This window comes from Lactuca serriola, chromosome 5 (genome assembly GCF_051521515.1).
Source record: "Lactuca serriola cultivar US96UC23 chromosome 5, Lser_US96UC23_V15, whole genome shotgun sequence".
Lineage (NCBI taxonomy): Eukaryota > Viridiplantae > Streptophyta > Magnoliopsida > Asterales > Asteraceae > Lactuca > Lactuca serriola.
In genome coordinates, this window is record NC_136412.1 from 135,247,291 (window position 1) to 135,271,819 (window position 24,529).

At 30.5% G+C, this 24,529-nt stretch overlaps 5 long non-coding RNA genes across 5 annotated transcripts; all 5 read left to right on the plus strand.

Moving 5' to 3' along the window:
* Window positions 1-2,505: 2,505 nt before the first annotated feature.
* Window positions 2,506-4,086, plus strand: LOC145051254 (uncharacterized). Its single transcript, XR_013683489.1, has 3 exons — window positions 2,506-2,577; window positions 2,920-3,018; window positions 3,720-4,086. It is a non-coding gene; the product is annotated as an uncharacterized LOC145051254 (long non-coding RNA).
* A 3,308-nt stretch (window positions 4,087-7,394) lies between these two features.
* Window positions 7,395-8,975, plus strand: LOC145051255 (uncharacterized). Its single transcript, XR_013683490.1, has 3 exons — window positions 7,395-7,466; window positions 7,809-7,907; window positions 8,609-8,975. It is a non-coding gene; the product is annotated as an uncharacterized LOC145051255 (long non-coding RNA).
* Window positions 8,976-12,267: 3,292 nt separating this feature from the next.
* LOC145051256 (uncharacterized) lies at window positions 12,268-13,846 on the plus strand. The gene is made up of 3 exons (XR_013683491.1): window positions 12,268-12,339; window positions 12,680-12,778; window positions 13,480-13,846. It is a non-coding gene; the product is annotated as an uncharacterized LOC145051256 (long non-coding RNA).
* A 3,313-nt stretch (window positions 13,847-17,159) lies between these two features.
* Window positions 17,160-18,730, plus strand: LOC145051257 (uncharacterized). The gene is made up of 3 exons (XR_013683492.1): window positions 17,160-17,224; window positions 17,565-17,663; window positions 18,365-18,730. It is a non-coding gene; the product is annotated as an uncharacterized LOC145051257 (long non-coding RNA).
* A 3,259-nt stretch (window positions 18,731-21,989) lies between these two features.
* On the plus strand, window positions 21,990-23,569 carry LOC145051259 (uncharacterized). The gene is made up of 3 exons (XR_013683493.1): window positions 21,990-22,061; window positions 22,403-22,501; window positions 23,203-23,569. It is a non-coding gene; the product is annotated as an uncharacterized LOC145051259 (long non-coding RNA).
* Window positions 23,570-24,529: the final 960 nt, after the last annotated feature.

Genomic DNA, 24,529 nt, shown 5'->3' on the forward strand with positions numbered 1-24,529 from the left:
TTAAATGTTTAGTAAAGCATATATTTTTATTTGATTTACCAGTTTTCAAATTAAAGAAAACATTACATCTCATAATATAAATAAATATCATACTCAAGAAAGATAATTGATTGTACAAAATGTAACATGTCAAATACAATGATCATTCCAATGATAAAGAAATGTAATAATTTGCTAATATCGCATAAAAGTTTGTTATAAAAAAATAAAGCACAACACTAAAAGAACCATTCTCCTTTGGTAGTCTATAGGTTAGCTTTACGAGATGTCACACGTAGCGATTGCTCATCTATTGGTGTTCCAAGCAAAATTCATGTATCACATACTCATCTCAATATGGCTTTACACAACACACAATCATGACTAGATCATGAATTTGTGTATCACATGAATAATGACCATGAATTTTTCTTGTAACCGAGACCAAAATTCGCATTATATTAGGATACACTGAGTTCGGCTGCAAAATTCAAGCCTATAATGTCTATTCTACAAGCTTCCTATACGTCTATGTTGATAAAAGCAACAAATGTTGTTCTTTGGGCGCATGGCAGATTAATCTCTATTCGGAACCCCTTTAATTTCTATCGGATCAATGTATTTGTATGAGTATAAATATATACTTAATGTATATGTTTGGTATATATGTTTGTCAATGTGTGAATTTTATACCTCGAGATCTAGAAAATTTTCCCATCGTCATTAACTATTCTCTTGGGAAATGCAAGCACAAAATTCTAAAAGAAGAACCATTTCTTGAATAAAGGCTTTTAATAACACAAATCTTAGACACAGGTGGATTTATGATAGAAAAGACCGGTATCGTAAACAGAATGTCATTTCTATAAATTTGAATAATTTAGGACATGCATTTTTGTGTGCCCTAAAATTAGGTGTCATTTTTATAATATTTATAGGTAATGGACGGTCTCTCCTTATTAGATAGCAAGTGGGAAAAATGAAATCCCAAAAAATTACAATAACTCGCGTATATCATTGCACCCATGTCATAAAGGAATATGACACATTTGCGTGTGCATATGACATAGAAATGCATATTATTGCAGCCCATTTCATAAAGGAAAATGACACACATTTGCATGTCATAACCTTATGACATACATATATATATATATATATATATATATATATATATATATATATATATATATATATAGACACACACATACAAGATGTTGAGTTTCATTTAATACGATTTCATAGCCGTTGTTATGCTCGACCCTGTGAATCTAAATCGAACATCGACACATCCCCATGATATCTCTTCGTCGATGTAAGCAATGTTTGTTTTTTGCTATTTCTTCCAACTAGCTATTCAACTACTGGATTAGAAGGATATATCCCAACTAGAAGGATATATCCCAATCGTTTCCTACATATCTGAAAATCGTGCATTGCTTTCATAAAGTTATCGATCCATGTCTTTTTCGGTCTTGATAATCACTAGGACTTTTATGTGTTGATTTCTTTTTTTTTTCTTTATCATGCAGTTAGATCTAAAAGCTAGCAAAGATCCACAATAATTTAATACAAAACATGGAAGGTAACAATTTATACTTTAATACTTTTCTAAATCATGTGTTTTCAAGCATCCAATTTTTGGTGTCTTTTCGTGAACCCATTAATTTTGTGGTAAAATATTAAAATAAATATAATGAGTATTATGGCCATTTACAAATAAGAATTGTTAAACAATAAGAGTTGTTAAAGGCATGGTGTGGCCATTAATACACAATAACTGTTTAAAAATAAAGGAAGAATTTGGTATATACCTTATTAAACATCAAAATATAATTTGCCCTAAATATCATATTCACCCTAATAAAATTTTAAAATATCATATATGTCTACCTTAAACATCAAAAATATCATATATGCCCATGTTAAATATTAAAATATTATGTGTATACTTTTCTTAAACATCAAAATATTAACGGTAATCTAAAATATTCTCTATCTACAACATAACAATATTTAAAAAAAAAACTAAGCAATCAATGAATATATTTCATGGAGAGGGCACAAGATTAACTGTTATGTTTGTTAAGAGAACAACGTTCCAATAATATAAAAGTAGATGTTTCATTATTATAGACGTATGTATAAGATGATTAAAATTTAATTATTACAATAATTCTAAGATATAAAAAATACTATAAGCTATTAAAAACATTGTAAAAAATGATTTGGGCAACTATGATATTTTGATGGTTTATAAAGGATAAATATGATATAAAAAATTAAATTTGACAAATATGATATTTTGATTTTTAAAAATATATGAAATTCTTCTTAAAATAGAAAAATCAAGTACGGCTTTAATCATCAACAAAAAAGTGACATTTTCGATAACCATTGGTCTCTATGTGAAGATATGTACAATAGTAGGGGTGGTTAATGCAAATCAACACTGCTACAGATCAGGGTTAGGGTTACGCCCACACTATATATATGATGTTCAGTTTCATTTCAATACCATTTCACAGCCGCTGTCATGATCGACCCTGTGAATCTAATTCCAGAATTGACACATCGAGATGATATCTCTTCGTCGATGTAAGCATTTTTTTTTTTCTATTTGTTCCAACTAGCTAGTCAACTACTGGATTAGGAGGGTAGATCACAATCGTTTCCAACGTATCTGAAAATCATGCATTGTTCTCATAAAGTTATCGATCTGTGTCTTTTTCGGTCATGATAATCACCAGGACTTTTATGTGGCGATTTTATATTTTTCCTGTATCATGCACTTAGCTAGATCCAAAAACTATCAAGGATCTGCAATAATTTAATACAAAAACATGGATGGTAACAACTGATACATGAAAACTTGTCCTATTTTTTGTGTTTTTAAGTTTATGTCGTTTGCCTGTCACTTATACATTGATCTGCTGTCAGTCTAGTAGAATCAGATTGGTACCTGTTAGGTGTTCATAACATTTCAAGAGTTGGTTTTGTGGGTTTGTCCAGAGGCCCCTCTAGTGGATGCTGGGAAAGGTAAATTAAAATATCTTTTTCTGTTAATTGTTTTAATTCCAAAAAAAATTACTGCTCAACATTTTATTTTATGCAGTATAGATTACGGATCCATTAGTCTAAATTTGACATGTAGTTCCATTCATACTGAATACTGTCTGGAGAAAATAGAGATCTTGACAGAATTTGCAGATCTGATCTGTAGTTCTTGACATGTTTATTCCATAAATATCACTAAAGATTCTGATCTGTTGGCAGTATGAGATCTCTTTAAAGCAAAAAATATGACAATAGTCTACTTGTAGTGATTTTAATTCATGAACTCATTCCATCCGCAATAACTTAAATTTTGAATTAGCATTATACTGTCACTGTTATAAGCAGATCAAGCATCAAAAACCGAAAAACCTGAACAAACCTTCATAGTGATTAAAGCTTTTTCACAAAGCTTATATGAGTCCTATTAATAGTAAAATAAAAGAACAAATTTGAGAACTGAATATATTAGGGCAAGTATTGCTAATTCCCAACAAATATGTATTGAGTAGATTTATAAAATAGTATGAAATATGAAAAAGAACTGTCAATTAAGATTTTACATTTATAATGTGCATGTTGTCTAACATATTATCTTTAGACATAAACTTCTTGTTTCCTTAGTGACGGTAAAAAGATTCATGTTAAAACAAGTAATTTTTAATATGTTTAATGTTTCTTTTCAGATACAATTTGCTCATGCGACCTGTTCAGTGACACATGTTCCCATATGTAGAATTTGGGTCTCTCTGGTTGCATCAGGGTTGTGAAGTCCTTCTGGTTATAGCTTCATACAACACACAATCGTAACTGGTCTTGAAAATGTGTGTTACATAATTAATGACCATAAATTTTTCTTATTATAAAGACCAAAATGAACATTATATTAGGATACACCGGGCAGTTTACCTGCAATATTCAGGCCCACAATGTCTATTGTACAAGCTTTCTATATGTCTATATTGACAGAAGAAACGAATGTTGTTCTTTGGGTGCATGGTGGATTAATCTCTGTTCGGAACCCCTTTAATTTCTATCGGATCAATGTGTTTGTGTGAGTATAAATATATATGTAATGTGTATGTTTGTCAATAAGTATGAATTTTTATATCACAAGATCTACTCAGGAGAGAACATGTGTTACATAAAAAAATTATTAAATGACACAAATTTTATAACACACAAATTGCGTGGCCTAAATTCTTCAAATTTTACTAGAATTGACATTTTGTTTACAATACCCGATTTAGTGTAAATAAATCTACTCGTGTGTCTTTGTTTCTATGTCATTCAAAGCCTTTATTCTAAAAGTGGTTGTCCTTTTCTGAAACATTTTCTTGTATTGTCCATGAGAAAATTATAGTAGCTTGCCTATCTTTTTTCTCCAAAACGGAGTCCATTCTTTCATACAACCAAAGTTATCATAGTTCGATATCTCTTTTGCTATATCCCTCGTTTCTTTTTTCGATCACTTTATGTCTTTATATGGAGATTTTGTAAACATCAATGGATGGTCGAGGCAAAACAGTTGGATCTATAGTGGAAGCTCACAACGCTAGCTCAAGAAGTAGCAAACACTGCTAGAAGAACTATCTTTCATGACATGCGATGCGTGTCATAAAGACATACAAATGTATATCATTGCACCCATGTCATAAAGGAATATGACACATTTGCGCGTGCATATGACATACAAATGCATATTATTGCAGCCCATTTCATAAAGGAAAATGACACACATTTGCATGTCATAACCTTACGACAAGAATTTATGACATACATTGCCCATCGTTAAAGCATCTGTCATAAAGGAAGACGACACGCATTTTTGCATGTCATTATTTTAAATGTTTAGTAAAGCATATATTTTTATTTGATTTACCAGTTTTCAAATTAAAGAAAACATTACATCTCATAATATAAATAAATATCATACTCAAGAAAGATAATTGATTGTACAAAATGTAACATGTCAAATACAATGATCATTCCAATGATAAAGAAATGTAATAATTTGCTAATATCGCATAAAAGTTTGTTATAAAAAAATAAAGCACAACACTAAAAGAACCATTCTCCTTTGGTAGTCTATAGGTTAGCTTTACGAGATGTCACACGTAGCGATTGCTCATCTATTGGTGTTCCAAGCAAAATTCATGTATCACATACTCATCTCAATATGGCTTTACACAACACACAATCATGACTAGATCATGAATTTGTGTATCACATGAATAATGACCATGAATTTTTCTTGTAACCGAGACCAAAATTCGCGTTATATTAGGATACACTGAGTTCGGCTGCAAAATTCAAGCCTATAATGTCTATTCTACAAGCTTCCTATACGTCTATGTTGATAAAAGCAACAAATGTTGTTCTTTGGGCGCATGGCAGATTAATCTCTATTCGGAACCCCTTTAATTTCTATCGGATCAATGTATTTGTATGAGTATAAATATATACTTAATGTATATGTTTGGTATATATGTTTGTCAATGTGTGAATTTTATACCTCGAGATCTAGAAAATTTTCCCATCGTCATTAACTATTCTCTTAGGAAATGCAAGCACAAAATTCTAAAAGAAGAACCATTTCTGGAATAAAGGCTTTTAATAACACAAATCTTAGACACAGGTGGATTTATGATAGAAAAGACCGGTATCGTAAACAGAATGTCATTTCTATAAATTTGAATAATTTAGGACATGCATTTTTGTGTGCCCTAAAATTAGGTGTCATTTTTATAATATTTATAGGTAATGGACGGTCTCTCCTTATTAGATAGCAAGTGGGAAAAATGAAATCCCAAAAAATTACAATAACTCGCGTATATCATTGCACCCATGTCATAAAGGAATATGACACATTTGCGTGTGCATATGACATAGAAATGCATATTATTGCAGCCCATTTCATAAAGGAAAATGACACACATTTGCATGTCATAACCTTACGACATACATATATATATATATATATATATATATATATATATATATATATATATATATATATATATATATATATAGACACACACATACAAGATGTTGAGTTTCATTTAATACGATTTCATAGCCGTTGTTATGCTCGACCCTGTGAATCTAAATCGAACATCGACACATCCCCATGATATCTCTTTGTCGATGTAAGCAATGTTTGTTTTTTGCTATTTCTTCCAACTATCTATTCAACTACTGGATTAGAAGGATATGTCCCAACTAGAAGGATATATCCCAATCGTTTCCTACATATCTGAAAATCGTGCATTGCTTTCATAAAGTTATCGATCCATGTCTTTTTCGGTCTTGATAATCACTAGGACTTTTATGTGTTGATTTCTTTTTTTTTTCTTTATCATGCAGTTAGATCTAAAAGCTAGCAAAGATCCACAATAATTTAATACAAAACATGGAAGGTAACAATTTATACTTTAATACTTTTCTAAATCATGTGTTTTCAAGCATCCAATTTTTGGTGTCTTTTCGTGAACCCATTAATTTTGTGGTAAAATATTAAAATAAATATAATGAGTATTATGGCCATTTACAAATAAGAATTGTTAAACAATAAGAGTTGTTAAAGGCATGGTGTGGCCATTAATACACAATAACTGTTTAAAAATAAAGGAAGAATTTGGTATATACCTTATTAAACATCAAAATATAATTTGCCCTAAATATCATATTCACCCTAATAAAATTTTAAAATATCATATATGTCTACCTTAAACATCAAAAATATCATATATGCCCATGTTAAATATTAAAATATTATGTGTATACTTTTCTTAAACATCAAAATATTAACGGTAATCTAAAATATTCTCTATCTACAACATTACAATATTTAAAAAAAAAAACTAAGCAATCAATGAATATATTTCATGGAGAGGGCACAAGATTAACTGTTATGTTTGTTAAGAGAACAACGTTCCAATAATATAAAAGTAGATGTTTCATTATTATAGACGTATGTATAAGATGATTAAAATTTAATTATTACAATAATTCTAAGATATAAAAAATACTATAAGCTATTAAAAACATTGTAAAAAATGATTTGGGCAACTATGATATTTTGATGGTTTATAAAGGATAAATATGATATAAAAAATTAAATTTGACAAATATGATATTTTGATTTTTAAAAATATATGAAATTCTTCTTAAAATAGAAAAATCAAGTACGGCTTTAATCATCAACAAAAAAGTGACATTTTCGATAACCATTGGTCTCTATGTGAAGATATGTACAATAGTAGGGGTGGTTAATGCAAATCAACACTGCTACAGATCAGGGTTAGGGTTACGCCCACACTATATATATGATGTTCAGTTTCATTTCAATACCATTTCACAGCCGCTGTCATGATCGACCCTGTGAATCTAATTCCAGAATTGACACATCGAGATGATATCTCTTCGTCGATGTAAGCATTTTTTTTTTTCTATTTGTTCCAACTAGCTAGTCAACTACTGGATTAGGAGGGTAGATCACAATCGTTTCCAACGTATCTGAAAATCATGCATTGTTCTCATAAAGTTATCGATCTGTGTCTTTTTCGGTCATGATAATCACCAGGACTTTTATGTGGCGATTTTATATTTTTCCTGTATCATGCACTTAGCTAGATCCAAAAACTATCAAGGATCTGCAATAATTTAATACAAAAACATGGATGGTAACAACTGATACATGAAAACTTGTCCTATTTTTTGTGTTTTTAAGTTTATGTCGTTTGCCTGTCACTTATACATTGATCTGCTGTCAGTCTAGTAGAATCAGATTGGTACCTGTTAGGTGTTCATAACATTTCAAGAGTTGGTTTTGTGGGTTTGTCCAGAGGCCCCTCTAGTGGATGCTGGGAAAGGTAAATTAAAATATCTTTTTCTGTTAATTGTTTTAATTCCAAAAAAAATTACTGCTCAACATTTTATTTTATGCAGTATAGACTACGGATCCATTAGTCTAAATTTGACATGTAGTTCCATTCATACTGAATACTGTCTGGAGAAAATAGAGATCTTGACAGAATTTGCAGATCTGATCTGTAGTTCTTGACATGTTTATTCCATAAATATCACTAAAGATTCTGATCTGTTGGCAGTATGAGATCTCTTTAAAGCAAAAAATTTGACAATAGTCTACTTGTAGTGATTTTAATTCATGAACTCATTCCATCCGCAATAACTTAAATTTTGAATTAGCATTATACTGTCACTGTTATAAGCAGATCAAGCATCAAAAACCGAAAAACCTGAACAAACCTTCATAGTGATTAAAGCTTTTTCACAAAGCTTATATGAGTCCTATTAATAGTAAAATAAAAGAACAAATTTGAGAACTGAATATATTAGGGCAAGTATTGCTAATTCCCAACAAATATGTATTGAGTAGATTTATAAAATAGTATGAAATATGAAAAAGAACTGTCAATTAAGATTTTACATTTATAATGTGCATGTTGTCTAACATATTATCTTTAGACATAAACTTCTTGTTTCCTTAGTGACGGTAAAAAGATTCATGTTAAAACAAGTAATTTTTAATATGTTTAATGTTTCTTTTCAGATACAATTTGCTCATGCGACCTGTTCAGTGACACATGTTCCCATATGTAGAATTTGGGTCTCTCTGGTTGCATCAGGGTTGTGAAGTCCTTCTGGTTATAGCTTCATACAACACACAATCGTAACTGGTCTTGAAAATGTGTGTTACATAATTAATGACCATAAATTTTTCTTATTATAAAGACCAAAATGAACATTATATTAGGATACACCGGGCAGTTTACCTGCAATATTCAGGCCCACAATGTCTATTGTACAAGCTTTCTATATGTCTATATTGACAGAAGAAACGAATGTTGTTCTTTGGGTGCATGGTGGATTAATCTCTGTTCGGAACCCCTTTAATTTCTATCGGATCAATGTGTTTGTGTGAGTATAAATATATATGTAATGTGTATGTTTGTCAATAAGTATGAATTTTTATATCACAAGATCTACTCAGGAGAGAACATGTGTTACATAAAAAAATTATTAAATGACACAAATTTTATAACACACAAATTGCGTGGCCTAAATTCTTCAAATTTTACTAGAATTGACATTTTGTTTACAATACCCGATTTAGTGTAAATAAATCTACTCGTGTGTCTTTGTTTCTATGTCATTCAAAGCCTTTATTCTAAAAGTGGTTGTCCTTTTCTGAAACATTTTCTTGTATTGTCCATGAGAAAATTATAGTAGCTTGCCTATCTTTTTTCTCCAAAACGGAGTCCATTCTTTCATACAACCAAAGTTATCATAGTTCGATATCTCTTTTGCTATATCCCTCGTTTCTTTTTTCGATCACTTTATGTCTTTATATGGAGATTTTGTAAACATCAATGGATGGTCGAGGCAAAACAGTTGGATCTATAGTGGAAGCTCACAACACTAGCTCAAGAAGTAGCAAACACTGCTAGAAGAACTATCTTTCATGACATGCGATGCGTGTCATAAAGACATACAAATGTATATCATTGCACCCATGTCATAAAGGAATATGACACATTTGCGTGTGCATATGACATACAAATGCATATTATTGCAGCCCATTTCATAAAGGAAAATGACACACATTTGCATGTCATAACCTTACGACAAGAATTTATGACATACATTGCCCATCGTTAAAGCATCTGTCATAAAGGAAGACGACACGCATTTTTGCATGTCATTATTTTAAATGTTTAGTAAAGCATATATTTTTATTTGATTTACCAGTTTTCAAATTAAAGAAAACATTACATCTCATAATATAAATAAATATCATACTCAAGAAAGATAATTGATTGTACAAAATGTAACATGTCAAATACAATGATCATTCCAATGATAAAGAAATGTAATAATTTGCTAATATCGCATAAAAGTTTGTTATAAAAAAATAAAGCACAACACTAAAAGAACCATTCTCCTTTGGTAGTCTATAGGTTAGCTTTACGAGATGTCACACGTAGCGATTGCTCATCTATTGGTGTTCCAAGCAAAATTCATGTATCACATACTCATCTCAATATGGCTTTACACAACACACAATCATGACTAGATCATGAATTTGTGTATCACATGAATAATGACCATGAATTTTTCTTGTAACCGAGACCAAAATTCGCATTATATTAGGATACACTGAGTTCGGCTGCAAAATTCAAGCCTATAATGTCTATTCTACAAGCTTCCTATACGTCTATGTTGATAAAAGCAACAAATGTTGTTCTTTGGGCGCATGGCAGATTAATCTCTATTCGGAACCCCTTTAATTTCTATCGGATCAATGTATTTGTATGAGTATAAATATATACTTAATGTATATGTTTGGTATATATGTTTGTCAATGTGTGAATTTTATACCTCGAGATCTAGAAAATTTTCCCATCGTCATTAACTATTCTCTTGGGAAATGCAAGCACAAAATTCTAAAAGAAGAACCATTTCTGGAATAAAGGCTTTTAATAACACAAATCTTAGACACAGGTGGATTTATGATAGAAAAGACCGGTATCGTAAACAGAATGTCATTTCTATAAATTTGAATAATTTAGGACATGCATTTTTGTGTGCCCTAAAATTAGGTGTCATTTTTATAATATTTATAGGTAATGGACGGTCTCTCCTTATTAGATAGCAAGTGGGAAAAATGAAATCCCAAAAAATTACAATAACTCGCGTATATCATTGCACCCATGTCATAAAGGAATATGACACATTTGCGTGTGCATATGACATAGAAATGCATATTATTGCAGCCCATTTCATAAAGGAAAATGACACACATTTGCATGTCATAACCTTACGACATACATATATATATATATATATATATATATATATATATATATATATATATATATAGACACACACATACAAGATGTTGAGTTTCATTTAATACGATTTCATAGCCGTTGTTATGCTCGACCCTGTGAATCTAAATCGAACATCGACACATCCCCATGATATCTCTTCGTCGATGTAAGCAATGTTTGTTTTTTGCTATTTCTTCCAACTAGCTATTCAACTACTGGATTAGAAGGATATATCCCAACTAGAAGGATATATCCCAATCGTTTCCTACATATCTGAAAATCGTGCATTGCTTTCATAAAGTTATCGATCCATGTCTTTTTCGGTCTTGATAATCACTAGGACTTTTATGTGTTGATTTCTTTTTTTTTTCTTTATCATGCAGTTAGATCTAAAAGCTAGCAAAGATCCACAATAATTTAATACAAAACATGGAAGGTAACAATTTATACTTTAATACTTTTCTAAATCATGTGTTTTCAAGCATCCAATTTTTGGTGTCTTTTCGTGAACCCATTAATTTTGTGGTAAAATATTAAAATAAATATAATGAGTATTATGGCCATTTACAAATAAGAATTGTTAAACAATAAGAGTTGTTAAAGGCATGGTGTGGCCATTAATACACAATAACTGTTTAAAAATAAAGGAAGAATTTGGTATATACCTTATTAAACATCAAAATATAATTTGCCCTAAATATCATATTCACCCTAATAAAATTTTAAAATATCATATATGTCTACCTTAAACATCAAAAATATCATATATGCCCATGTTAAATATTAAAATATTATGTGTATACTTTTCTTAAACATCAAAATATTAACGGTAATCTAAAATATTCTCTATCTACAACATAACAATATTTAAAAAAAAAAACTAAGCAATCAATGAATATATTTCATGGAGAGGGCACAAGATTAACTGTTATGTTTGTTAAGAGAACAACGTTCCAATAATATAAAAGTAGATGTTTCATTATTATAGACGTATGTATAAGATGATTAAAATTTAATTATTACAATAATTCTAAGATATAAAAAATACTATAAGCTATTAAAAACATTGTAAAAAATGATTTGGGCAACTATGATATTTTGATGGTTTATAAAGGATAAATATGATATAAAAAATTAAATTTGACAAATATGATATTTTGATTTTTAAAAATATATGAAATTCTTCTTAAAATAGAAAAATCAAGTACGGCTTTAATCATCAACAAAAAAGTGACATTTTCGATAACCATTGGTCTCTATGTGAAGATATGTACAATAGTAGGGGTGGTTAATGCAAATCAACACTGCTACAGATCAGGGTTAGGGTTACGCCCACACTATATATATGATGTTCAGTTTCATTTCAATACCATTTCACAGCCGCTGTCATGATCGACCCTGTGAATCTAATTCCAGAATTGACACATCGAGATGATATCTCTTCGTCGATGTAAGCATTTTTTTTTCTATTTGTTCCAACTAGCTAGTCAACTACTGGATTAGGAGGGTAGATCACAATCGTTTCCAACGTATCTGAAAATCATGCATTGTTCTCATAAAGTTATCGATCTGTGTCTTTTTCGGTCATGATAATCACCAGGACTTTTATGTGGCGATTTTATATTTTTCCTGTATCATGCACTTAGCTAGATCCAAAAACTATCAAGGATCTGCAATAATTTAATACAGAAACATGGATGGTAACAACTGATACATGAAAACTTGTCCTATTTTTTGTGTTTTTAAGTTTATGTCGTTTGCCTGTCACTTATACATTGATCTGCTGTCAGTCTAGTAGAATCAGATTGGTACCTGTTAGGTGTTCATAACATTTCAAGAGTTGGTTTTGTGGGTTTGTCCAGAGGCCCCTCTAGTGGATGCTGGGAAAGGTAAATTAAAATATCTTTTTCTGTTAATTGTTTTAATTCCAAAAAAAATTACTGCTCAACATTTTATTTTATGCAGTATAGATTACGGATCCATTAGTCTAAATTTGACATGTAGTTCCATTCATACTGAATACTGTCTGGAGAAAATAGAGATCTTGACAGAATTTGCAGATCTGATCTGTAGTTCTTGACATGTTTATTCCATAAATATCACTAAAGATTCTGATCTGTTGGCAGTATGAGATCTCTTTAAAGCAAAAAATATGACAATAGTCTACTTGTAGTGATTTTAATTCATGAACTCATTCCATCCGCAATAACTTAAATTTTGAATTAGCATTATACTGTCACTGTTATAAGCAGATCAAGCATCAAAAACCGAAAAACCTGAACAAACCTTCATAGTGATTAAAGCTTTTTCACAAAGCTTATATGAGTCCTATTAATAGTAAAATAAAAGAACAAATTTGAGAACTGAATATATTAGGGCAAGTATTGCTAATTCCCAACAAATATGTATTGAGTAGATTTATAAAATAGTATGAAATATGAAAAAGAACTGTCAATTAAGATTTTACATTTATAATGTGCATGTTGTCTAACATATTATCTTTAGACATAAACTTCTTGTTTCCTTAGTGACGGTAAAAAGATTCATGTTAAAACAAGTAATTTTTAATATGTTTAATGTTTCTTTTCAGATACAATTTGCTCATGCGACCTGTTCAGTGACACATGTTCCCATATGTAGAATTTGGGTCTCTCTGGTTGCATCAGGGTTGTGAAGTCCTTCTGGTTATAGCTTCATACAACACACAATCGTAACTGGTCTTGAAAATGTGTGTTACATAATTAATGACCATAAATTTTTCTTATTATAAAGACCAAAATGAACATTATATTAGGATACACCGGGCAGTTTACCTGCAATATTCAGGCCCACAATGTCTATTGTACAAGCTTTCTATATGTCTATATTGACAGAAGAAACGAATGTTGTTCTTTGGGTGCATGGTGGATTAATCTCTGTTCGGAACCCCTTTAATTTCTATCGGATCAATGTGTTTGTGTGAGTATAAATATATATGTAATGTGTATGTTTGTCAATAAGTATGAATTTTTATATCACAAGATCTACTCAGGAGAGAACATGTGTTACATAAAAAAATTATTAAATGACACAAATTTTATAACACACAAATTGCGTGGCCTAAATTCTTCAAATTTTACTAGAATTGACATTTTGTTTACAATACCCGATTTAGTGTAAATAAATCTACTCGTGTGTCTTTGTTTCTATGTCATTCAAAGCCTTTATTCTAAAAGTGGTTGTCCTTTTCTGAAACATTTTCTTGTATTGTCCATGAGAAAATTATAGTAGCTTGCCTATCTTTTTTCTCCAAAACGGAGTCCATTCTTTCATACAACCAAAGTTATCATAGTTCGATATCTCTTTTGCTATATCCCTCGTTTCTTTTTTCGATCACTTTATGTCTTTATATGGAGATTTTGTAAACATCAATGGATGGTCGAGGCAAAACAGTTGGATCTATAGTGGAAGCTCACAACGCTAGCTCAAGAAGTAGCAAACACTGCTAGAAGAACTATCTTTCATGACATGCGATGCGTGTCATAAAGACATACAAATGTATATCATTGCACCCATGTCATAAAGGAATATGACACATTTGCGCGTGCATATGACATACAAATGCATATTATTGCAGCCCATTTCATAAAGGAAAATGACACACATTTGCATGTCATAACCTTACGACAAGAATTTATGACATACATTGCCCATCGTTAAAGCATCTGTCATAAAGGAAGACGACACGCATTTTTGCATGTCATTATTTTAAATGTTTAGTAAAGCATATATTTTTATTTGATTTACCAGTTTTCAAATTAAAGAAAACATTACATCTCATAATATAAATAAATATCATACTCAAGAAAGATAATTGATTGTACAAAATGTAACATGTCAAATACAATGATCATTCCAATGATAAAGAAATGTAATAATTTGCTAATATCGCATAAAAGTTTGTTATAAAAAAATAAAGCACAACACTAAAAGAACCATTCTCCTTTGGTAGTCTATAGGTTAGCTTTACGAGATGTCACACGTAGCGATTGCTCATCTATTGGTGTTCCAAGCAAAATTCATGTATCACATACTCATCTCAATATGGCTTTACACAACACACAATCATGACTAGATCATGAATTTGTGTATCACATGAATAATGACCATGAATTTTTCTTGTAACCGAGACCAAAATTCGCGTTATATTAGGATACACTGAGTTCGGCTGCAAAATTCAAGCCTATAATGTCTATTCTACAAGCTTCCTATACGTCTATGTTGATAAAAGCAACAAATGTTGTTCTTTGGGCGCATGGCAGATTAATCTCTATTCGGAACCCCTTTAATTTCTATCGGATCAATGTATTTGTATGAGTATAAATATATACTTAATGTATATGTTTGGTATATATGTTTGTCAATGTGTGAATTTTATACCTCGAGATCTAGAAAATTTTCCCATCGTCATTAACTATTCTCTTGGGAAATGCAAGCACAAAATTCTAAAAGAAGAACCATTTCTGGAATAAAGGCTTTTAATAACACAAATCTTAGACACAGGTGGATTTATGATAGAAAAGACCGGTATCGTAAACAGAATGTCATTTCTATAAATTTGAATAATTTAGGACATGCATTTTTGTGTGCCCTAAAATTAGGTGTCATTTTTATAATATTTATAGGTAATGGACGGTCTCTCCTTATTAGATAGCAAGTGGGAAAAATGAAATCCCAAAAAATTACAATAACTCGCGTATATCATTGCACCCATGTCATAAAGGAATATGACACATTTGCGTGTGCATATGACATAGAAATGCATATTATTGCAGCCCATTTCATAAAGGAAAATGACACACATTTGCATGTCATAACCTTACGACATACATACATATATATATATATATATATATATATATATATATATATATATATATATATATATATATAGACACACACATACAAGATGTTGAGTTTCATTTAATACGATTTCATAGCCGTTGTTATGCTCGACCCTGTGAATCTAAATCGAACATCGACACATCCCCATGATATCTCTTTGTCGATGTAAGCAATGTTTGTTTTTTGCTATTTCTTCCAACTAGCTATTCAACTACTGGATTAGAAGGATATGTCCCAACTAGAAGGATATATCCCAATCGTTTCCTACATATCTGAAAATCGTGCATTGCTTTCATAAAGTTATCGATCCATGTCTTTTTCGGTCTTGATAATCACTAGGACTTTTATGTGTTCATTTCTTTTTTTTTTTTCTTTATCATGCAGTTAGATCTAAAAGCTAGCAAAGATCCACAATAATTTAATACAAAACATGGAAGGTAACAATTTATACTTTAATACTTTTCTAAATCATGTGTTTTCAAGCTTCCAATTTTTGGTGTCTTTTCGTGAACCCATTAATTTTGTGGTAAAATATTAAAATAAATATAATGAGTATTATGGCCATTTACAAATAAGAATTGTTAAACAATAAGAGTTGTTAAAGGCATGGTGTGGCCATTAATACACAATAACTGTTTAAAAATAAAGGAAGAATTTGGTATATACCTTATTAAACATCAAAATATAATTTGCCCTAAATATCATATTCACCCTAATAAAATTTTAAAATATCATATATGTCTACCTTAAACATCAAAAATATCATATATGCCCATGTTAAATATTAAAATATTATGTGTATACTTTTCTTAAACATCAAAATATTAACGGTAATCTAAAATATTCTCTATCTACAACATAACAATATTTAAAAAAAAAAACTAAGCAATCAATGAATATATTTCATGGAGAGGGCACAAGATTAACTGTTATGTTTGTTAAGAGAACAACGTTCCAATAATATAAAAGTAGATGTTTCATTATTATAGACGTATGTATAAGATGATTAAAATTTAATTATTACAATAATTCTAAGATATAAAAAATACTATAAGCTATTAAAAACATTGTAAAAAATGATTTGGGCAACTATGATATTTTGATGGTTTATAAAGGATAAATATGATATAAAAAATTAAATTTGACAAATATGATATTTTGATTTTTAAAAATATATGAAATTCTTCTTAAAATAGAAAAATCAAGTACGGCTTTAATCATCAACAAAAAAGTGACATTTTCGATAACCATTGGTCTCTATGTGAAGATATGTACAATAGTAGGGGTGGTTAATGCAAATCAACACTGCTACAGATCAGGGTTAGGGTTACGCCCACACTATATATATGATGTTCAGTTTCATTTCAATACCATTTCACAGCCGCTGTCATGATCGACCCTGTGAATCTAATTCCAGAATTGACACATCGAGATGATATCTCTTCGTCGATGTAAGCATTTTTTTTTCTATTTGTTCCAACTAGCTAGTCAACTACTGGATTAGGAGGGTAGATCACAATCGTTTCCAACGTATCTGAAAATCATGCATTGTTCTCATAAAGTTATCGATCTGTGTCTTTTTCGGTCATGATAATCACCAGGACTTTTATGTGGCGATTTTATATTTTTCCTGTATCATGCACTTAGCTAGATCCAAAAACTATCAAGGATCTGCAATAATTTAATACAAAAACATGGATGGTAACAACTGATACATGAAAACTTGTCCTATTTTTTGTGTTTTTAAGTTTATGTCGTTTGCCTGTCACTTATACATTGATCTGCTGTCAGTCTAGTAGAATCAGATTGGTACCTGTTAGGTGTTCATAACATTTCAAGAGTTGGTTTTGTGGGTTTGTCCAGAGGCCCCTCTAGTGGATGCTGGGAAAGGTAAATTAAAATATCTTTTTCTGTTAATTGTTTTAATTCCAAAAAAAATTACTGCTCAACATTTTATTTTATGCAGTATAGATTACAGATCCATTAGTCTAAATTTGACATGTAGTTCCATTCATACTGAATACTGTCTGGAGAAAATAGAGATCTTGACAGAATTTGCAGATCTGATCTGTAGTTCTTGACATGTTTATTCCATAAATATCACTAAAGATTCTGATCGGTTGGCAGTATGAGATCTCTTTAAAGCAAAAAATATGACAATAGTCTACTTGTAGTGATTTTAATTCATGAACTCATTCCATCCGCAATAACTTAAATTTTGAATTAGCATTATACTGTCACTGTTATAAGCAGATCAAGCATCAAAAACCGAAAAACCTGAACAAACCTTCATAGTGATTAAAGCTTTTTCACAAAGCTTATATGAGTCCTATTAATAGTAAAATAAAAGAACAAATTTGAGAACTGAATATATTAGGGCAAGTATTGCTAATTCCCAACAAATATGTATTGAGTAGATTTATAAAATAGTATGAAATATGAAAAAGAACTGTCAATTAAGATTTTACATTTATAATGTGCATGTTGTCTAACATATTATCTTTAGACATAAACTTCTTGTTTCCTTAGTGACGGTAAAAAGATTCATGTTAAAACAAGTAATTTTTAATATGTTTAATGTTTCTTTTCAGATACAATTTGCTCATGCGACCTGTTCAGTGACACATGTTCCCATATGTAGAATTTGGGTCTCTCTGGTTGCATCAGGGTTGTGAAGTCCTTCTGGTTATAGCTTCATACAACACACAATTGTAACTGGTCTTGAAAATGTGTGTTACATAATTAATGACCATAAATTTTTCTTATTATAAAGACCAAAATGAACATTATATTAGGATACACCGGGCAGTTTACCTGCAATATTCAGGCCCACAATGTCTATTGTACAAGCTTTCTATATGTCTATATTGACAGAAGAAACGAATGTTGTTCTTTGGGTGCATGGTGGATTAATCTCTGTTCGGAACCCCTTTAATTTCTATCGGATCAATGTGTTTGTGTGAGTATAAATATATATGTAATGTGTATGTTTGTCAATAAGTATGAATTTTTATATCACAAGATCTACTCAGGAGAGAACATGTGTTACATAAAAAAATTATTAAATGACACAAATTTTATAACACACAAATTGCGTGGCCTAAATTCTTCAAATTTTACTAGAATTGACATTTTGTTTACAATACCCGATTTAGTGTAAATAAATCTACTCGTGTGTCTTTGTTTCTATGTCATTCAAAGCCTTTATTCTAAAAGTGGTTGTCCTTTTCTGAAACATTTTCTTGTATTGTCCATGAGAAAATTATAGTAGCTTGCCTATCTTTTTTCTCCAAAACGGAGTCCATTCTTTCATACAACCAAAGTTATCATAGTTCGATATCTCTTTTGCTATATCCCTCGTTTCTTTTTTCGATCACTTTATGTCTTTATATGGAGATTTTGTAAACATCAATGGATGGTCGAGGCAAAACAGTTGGATCTATAGTGGAAGCTCACAACGCTAGCTCAAGAAGTAGCAAACACTGCTAGAAGAACTATCTTTCATGACATGCGATGCGTGTCATAAAGACATACAAATGTATATCATTGCACCCATGTCATAAAGGAATATGACACATTTGCGCGTGCATATGACATACAAATGCATATTATTGCAGCCCATTTCATAAAGGAAAATGACACACATTTGCATGTCATAACCTTACGACAAGAATTTATGACATACATTGCCCATCGTTAAAGCATCTGTCATAAAGGAAGACGACACGCATTTTTGCATGTCATTATTTTAAATGTTTAGTAAAGCATATATTTTTATTTGATTTACCAGTTTTCAAATTAAAGAAAACATTACATCTCATAATATAAATAAATATCATACTCAAGAAAGATAATTGATTGTACAAAATGTAACATGTCAAATACAATGATCATTCCAATGATAAAGAAATGTAATAATTTGCTAATATCGCATAAAAGTTTGTTATAAAAAAATAAAGCACAACACTAAAAGAACCATTCTCCTTTGGTAGTCTATAGGTTAGCTTTACGAGATGTCACACGTAGCGATTGCTCATCTATTGGTGTTCCAAGCAAAATTCATGTATCACATACTCATCTCAATATGGCTTTACACAACACACAATCATGACTAGATCATGAATTTGTGTATCACATGAATAATGACCATGAATTTTTCTTGTAACCGAGACCAAAATTCGCGTTATATTAGGATACACTGAGTTCGGCTGCAAAATTCAAGCCTATAATGTCTATTCTACAAGCTTCCTATACGTCTATGTTGATAAAAGCAACAAATGTTGTTCTTTGGGCGCATGGCAGATTAATCTCTATTCGGAACCCCTTTAATTTCTATCGGATCAATGTATTTGTATGAGTATAAATATATACTTAATGTATATGTTTGGTATATATGTTTGTCAATGTGTGAATTTTATACCTCGAGATCTAGAAAATTTTCCCATCGTCATTAACTATTCTCTTGGGAAATGCAAGCACAAAATTCTAAAAGAAGAACCATTTCTGGAATAAAGGCTTTTAATAACACAAATCTTAGACACAGGTGGATTTATGATAGAAAAGACCGGTATCGTAAACAGAATGTCATTTCTATAAATTTGAATAATTTAGGACATGCATTTTTGTGTGCCCTAAAATTAGGTGTCATTTTTATAATATTTATAGGTAATGGACGGTCTCTCCTTATTAGATAGCAAGTGGGAAAAATGAAATCCCAAAAAATTACAATAACTCGCGTATATCATTGCACCCATGTCATAAAGGAATATGACACATTTGCGTGTGCATATGACATAGAAATGCATATTATTGCAGCCCATTTCATAAAGGAAAATGACACACATTTGCATGTCATAACCTTACGACATACATATATATATATATATAGACACACACATACAAGATGTTGAGTTTCATTTAATACGATTTCATAGCCGTTGTTATGCTCGACCCTGTGAATCTAAATCGAACATCGACACATCCCCATGATATCTCTTTGTCGATGTAAGCAATGTTTGTTTTTTGCTATTTCTTCCAACTATCTATTCAACTACTGGATTAGAAGGATATGTCCCAACTAGAAGGATATATCCCAATCGTTTCCTACATATCTGAAAATCGTGCATTGCTTTCATAAAGTTATCGATCCATGTCTTTTTCGGTCTTGATAATCACTAGGACTTTTATGTGTTGATTTCTTTTTTTTTTCTTTATCATGCAGTTAGATCTAAAAGCTAGCAAAGATCCACAATAATTTAATACAAAACATGGAAGGTAACAATTTATACTTTAATACTTTTCTAAATCATGTGTTTTCAAGCATCCAATTTTTGGTGTCTTTTCGTGAACCCATTAATTTTGTGGTAAAATATTAAAATAAATATAATGAGTATTATGGCCATTTACAAATAAGAATTGTTAAACAATAAGAGTTGTTAAAGGCATGGTGTGGCCATTAATACACAATAACTGTTTAAAAATAAAGGAAGAATTTGGTATATACCTTATTAAACATCAAAATATAATTTGCCCTAAATATCATATTCACCCTAATAAAATTTTAAAATATCATATATGTCTACCTTAAACATCAAAAATATCATATATGCCCATGTTAAATATTAAAATATTATGTGTATACTTTTCTTAAACATCAAAATATTAACGGTAATCTAAAATATTCTCTATCTACAACATTACAATATTTAAAAAAAAAAACTAAGCAATCAATGAATATATTTCATGGAGAGGGCACAAGATTAACTGTTATGTTTGTTAAGAGAACAACGTTCCAATAATATAAAAGTAGATGTTTCATTATTATAGACGTATGTATAAGATGATTAAAATTTAATTATTACAATAATTCTAAGATATAAAAAATACTATAAGCTATTAAAAACATTGTAAAAAATGATTTGGGCAACTATGATATTTTGATGGTTTATAAAGGATAAATATGATATAAAAAATTAAATTTGACAAATATGATATTTTGATTTTTAAAAATATATGAAATTCTTCTTAAAATAGAAAAATCAAGTACGGCTTTAATCATCAACAAAAAAGTGACATTTTCGATAACCATTGGTCTCTATGTGAAGATATGTACAATAGTAGGGGTGGTTAATGCAAATCAACACTGCTACAGATCAGGGTTAGGGTTACGCCCACACTATATATATGATGTTCAGTTTCATTTCAATACCATTTCACAGCCGCTGTCATGATCGACCCTGTGAATCTAATTCCAGAATTGACACATCGAGATGATATCTCTTCGTCGATGTAAGCATTTTTTTTTTCTATTTGTTCCAACTAGCTAGTCAACTACTGGATTAGGAGGGTAGATCACAATCGTTTCCAACGTATCTGAAAATCATGCATTGTTCTCATAAAGTTATCGATCTGTGTCTTTTTCGGTCATGATAATCACCAGGACTTTTATGTGGCGATTTTATATTTTTCCTGTATCATGCACTTAGCTAGATCCAAAAACTATCAAGGATCTGCAATAATTTAATACAAAAACATGGATGGTAACAACTGATACATGAAAACTTGTCCTATTTTTTGTGTTTTTAAGTTTATGTCGTTTGCCTGTCACTTATACATTGATCTGCTGTCAGTCTAGTAGAATCAGATTGGTACCTGTTAGGTGTTCATAACATTTCAAGAGTTGGTTTTGTGGGTTTGTCCAGAGGCCCCTCTAGTGGATGCTGGGAAAGGTAAATTAAAATATCTTTTTCTGTTAATTGTTTTAATTCCAAAAAAAATTACTGCTCAACATTTTATTTTATGCAGTATAGACTACGGATCCATTAGTCTAAATTTGACATGTAGTTCCATTCATACTGAATACTGTCTGGAGAAAATAGAGATCTTGACAGAATTTGCAGATCTGATCTGTAGTTCTTGACATGTTTATTCCATAAATATCACTAAAGATTCTGATCTGTTGGCAGTATGAGATCTCTTTAAAGCAAAAAATTTGACAATAGTCTACTTGTAGTGATTTTAATTCATGAACTCATTCCATCCGCAATAACTTAAATTTTGAATTAGCATTATACTGTCACTGTTATAAGCAGATCAAGCATCAAAAACCGAAAAACCTGAACAAACCTTCATAGTGATTAAAGCTTTTTCACAAAGCTTATATGAGTCCTATTAATAGTAAAATAAAAGAACAAATTTGAGAACTGAATATATTAGGGCAAGTATTGCTAATTCCCAACAAATATGTATTGAGTAGATTTATAAAATAGTATGAAATATGAAAAAGAACTGTCAATTAAGATTTTACATTTATAATGTGCATGTTGTCTAACATATTATCTTTAGACATAAACTTCTTGTTTCCTTAGTGACGGTAAAAAGATTCATGTTAAAACAAGTAATTTTTAATATGTTTAATGTTTCTTTTCAGATACAATTTGCTCATGCGACCTGTTCAGTGACACATGTTCCCATATGTAGAATTTGGGTCTCTCTGGTTGCATCAGGGTTGTGAAGTCCTTCTGGTTATAGCTTCATACAACACACAATCGTAACTGGTCTTGAAAATGTGTGTTACATAATTAATGACCATAAATTTTTCTTATTATAAAGACCAAAATGAACATTATATTAGGATACACCGGGCAGTTTACCTGCAATATTCAGGCCCACAATGTCTATTGTACAAGCTTTCTATATGTCTATATTGACAGAAGAAACGAATGTTGTTCTTTGGGTGCATGGTGGATTAATCTCTGTTCGGAACCCCTTTAATTTCTATCGGATCAATGTGTTTGTGTGAGTATAAATATATATGTAATGTGTATGTTTGTCAATAAGTATGAATTTTTATATCACAAGATCTACTCAGGAGAGAACATGTGTTACATAAAAAAATTATTAAATGACACAAATTTTATAACACACAAATTGCGTGGCCTAAATTCTTCAAATTTTACTAGAATTGACATTTTGTTTACAATACCCGATTTAGTGTAAATAAATCTACTCGTGTGTCTTTGTTTCTATGTCATTCAAAGCCTTTATTCTAAAAGTGGTTGTCCTTTTCTGAAACATTTTCTTGTATTGTCCATGAGAAAATTATAGTAGCTTGCCTATCTTTTTTCTCCAAAACGGAGTCCATTCTTTCATACAACCAAAGTTATCATAGTTCGATATCTCTTTTGCTATATCCCTCGTTTCTTTTTTCGATCACTTTATGTCTTTATATGGAGATTTTGTAAACATCAATGGATGGTCGAGGCAAAACAGTTGGATCTATAGTGGAAGCTCACAACGCTAGCTCAAGAAGTAGCAAACACTGCTAGAAGAACTATCTTTCATGACATGCGATGCGTGTCATAAAGACATACAAATGTATATCATTGCACCCATGTCATAAAGGAATATGACACATTTGCGCGTGCATATGACATACAAATGCATATTATTGCAGCCCATTTCATAAAGGAAAATGACACACATTTGCATGTCATAACCTTACGACAAGAATTTATGACATACATTGCCCATCGTTAAAGCATCTGTCATAAAGGAAGACGACACGCATTTTTGCATGTCATTATTTTAAATGTTTAGTAAAGCATATATTTTTATTTGATTTACCAGTTTTCAAATTAAAGAAAACATTACATCTCATAATATAAATAAATATCATACTCAAGAAAGATAATTGATTGTACAAAATGTAACATGTCAAATACAATGATCATTCCAATGATAAAGAAATGTAATAA